This window comes from Arachis ipaensis, chromosome B03, assembly GCF_000816755.2.
Source record: "Arachis ipaensis cultivar K30076 chromosome B03, Araip1.1, whole genome shotgun sequence".
Lineage (NCBI taxonomy): Eukaryota > Viridiplantae > Streptophyta > Magnoliopsida > Fabales > Fabaceae > Arachis > Arachis ipaensis.
The window spans coordinates 118,150,203-118,153,087 of record NC_029787.2 but is presented as its reverse complement, the minus strand read 5'-3'; the positions used below and the strand labels follow the sequence as shown (position 1 = coordinate 118,153,087).

Genomic DNA, 2,885 nt, shown 5'->3' with positions numbered 1-2,885 from the left:
CTTTGTAGATTTTATATGATTTGTAAGTATGTATTTATATTTTCAACTAAAAGTCTTTTGGAAGGTTATACGGTTTTAAGTTCTAAACAGGCTTCTATCTTAGTATTAAATATATTAAAAGTCGTCGTAATATCCAAGCTATCAGAGTGGCGCAGCCGAAAGCGTGACATTTTGGTAGCAAGGATGTTACACTTATTCTCTCTCGATAATGTTGGAAATTTTGATTAATCAAAATGACAATCTGCAAATCAAGCTTTAAATACATCTCTAGTTTGTATATCAATATTCCTTACTATAGAGGGAGAATCATATCCAACATATATTCCCAATTTTCTTTGGTGTCTCATTTTGGTGCAAGAAGATGGTGCAATAGGAATATATATCACACACTCGAATATTCTCAAATGAAAAATATTTGGCTGCTGACCAAAAGCTAATTGCAGAGGAGAAAATTGCATATCCGCAAGCTGAGGTTGGGAGATTTATTCTCATAAGTAAGAGTCTAGTATTTAATAAGTGATTGTGCTAACCTGTATGAACATGAGCTACTGGATGTTCAACGCTTATTCCGTTAGCCATACAATAAACATCAAAGGCTTGGGAAGTGAATTCACTAGCATAATCAAGACGAATTGCTTTGATTGGATTTTTTGGAAACCGTGCTTTTAATCGAATAATTTGAGCAAGTAATCTCGCAAACGGCAGGTTGCGAGAAGACAATAAGCACACATATGACCATCTCGAAAATGCGTCTATTAGGACCATAAAATATCTAAAAGATCCACATGGTGGATGAATAGGTCCACATATATTGCCTTGAATCATTTTTAAAAATTCAGGAGACTCAAATCCAATTTTCACTAGTAAGGGCCTTAAAATTAGTTTTCCTTGAGAACATGCAGTACAACAAAATTCACTAGATTTAAAAATTTTTTGGCTCTTTAGTGAATGTCCATGAGAATTTTCAATAATTCTCCGCATCATGGTTATTCCAGGATGACCCAATTGATCGTGCCAAGTTATGAATTCATTTGGGCTAGTAAACTTCTGGTTTACAATGGCATGTGATTCGATTGCACTAATTTTACTATAAGAACCCAGATGAAAGTGATGGTAACTTTTCTAATATAACCCTTTTATTTGAATCATGAGTTATGATACATAAGTACTCGTGATTTTTCTCATTCATTGTTTCAATATAATATCCATTCCGGTAAATATCTTTAAAACTCAACAAGTTCCTTAGACAATTAGTAGACAATAGTGCATTATTTATTATGAATTTTGTTTTTCTGGAAAACAAAATTATAACTCTCACGAAACCTTCTATCACATTTCCTGAGCAAATAATAGTATTAATATATTCTTCTTTTGGTACAAAATGTGTAAAATATATGTTAGTTTTGAGAATGGTATGCGAACTTACACTATCCGCAAGGCAAACATCTTCATTATATATTATTGCTATTTTTTTTAAAGATAAATAATAATAAAATGAGTTAATCGAACCCGTCCCTACCACCCCTGCTGACCACACGCACAGAGAAAGAGGGTGCGCAAAAAAAGGAGCCGCCGCGGGGTTGCCGTCGCCGCCGCGAGGCTGGGCTCGCCGCTGTGAAAGGTCACCGCCCTTCCTCTACCATCACCGAAGATCCATCACCGAAGCTGCTGGGCTCGCCGTATGCTACTGTTGTGTCGCCGGAACTGTCCTGGGGTTTTGCCACTCATTTAGATTCTGCTCTGTTTTGGGTTAGTGCTGTTGCTATTGTTTTGGCCGCCGAAAAACCTCGATGCCGCCACCTCTGCTGCCAGAAACAGCCGCTGAGTCTTCTATGATGATAAGCTCTAACCCTGCTTCAGCTTCTTTACCTGTTAATTTCTCCATGGGCCATGAGAGTTGTTGCTAAGGCTGGTTGTGTCAGGAGTTTACCGCGAGTTGCCGTCGTTCTGGTCACCGGCTGTGAAGTTGGTGTTGCCAGAATCCACCATTGGTGCAGCCGCTACTTGGTTCCCTCGAGTTCGGTAAGCGTTTTGTTTGGAAGAGTCCTTTAATCGCTGTTTTATTATCATACACGGACGTTTTGCGGCGTTAATTGCTATACGATTGAGTTTCGGTTGTTGTATATTGCGATTAGAGTTGTTGAGATTGTTGCGAAAGTGGCTTGGAACCGAGGTTTTGGCTGCCGGGATTTTGATTGTTGATTTTGGGTCGAGGCGAAAAGTATTCTGTGACGCGTTTGGGCTATGGTATGCGTTTTGAGGTAGGGGCGCTTTCCAAAAACTATAGTTTATTATTGGAATTATTACATATGGGTACTGATGTGAGATATTGTGTACTTGGTGATTGTATCTGCCTTATGTATCAATTGATTGACTCGAATGACTATGGATGTTGGTTTGGCTGAATTGTAGTGTGGCTTGTGAAATGTAATGTTTGAAGTTGATTCTTTAAATATTTGAAATGAGTTTAATCCGTTGAGGATTGGTTTGAATTGAGTCAATATTTTGATGATGTGAAAGATAGAATGCTCTTGAAATTCAGCCTGGGTCGCTTTAATTGCTCTGGCTTTGATAAATGATTTATTGCCGTTAAAGAGGAAATTGTGATTTAGTCTTGCTTCTTAAGAAAGACATTGTATCTCTTTCAGGAGAAAGTTATTTAGATGAAACATGTGTTTTAAAGTTATTTGAATGTGAAACGGGTTTATGTCTTTGAATTTGACTTGGGGTTTCAATTAAAGAGTTTTAATGATTTTGAAAAGACCTGACTGTCTATTGACAAGTTTCATTTTGAAATGTTTTGGGAAAGGTTTTAAGTACTCCTTGAATTCTGAATTCTTGCAAGACTAAAACAAACCTTGAACAGTTGAAACGTTCTAGAATTT

At 37.3% G+C, this 2,885-nt stretch overlaps 1 long non-coding RNA gene across 1 annotated transcript in view; it reads left to right on the top strand.

The window, feature by feature from the left end:
* The window catches only part of LOC110269806, a 1,458-nt gene continuing 100 nt past the window's right edge, over positions 1,528–2,885 (top strand). Inside the window, exons 1-2 of the long non-coding RNA XR_002358564.1 lie at positions 1,528–2,022; positions 2,136–2,261. This is a non-coding gene — a long non-coding RNA (uncharacterized LOC110269806). The remainder of the gene's footprint in view (positions 2,023–2,135; positions 2,262–2,885) is intronic.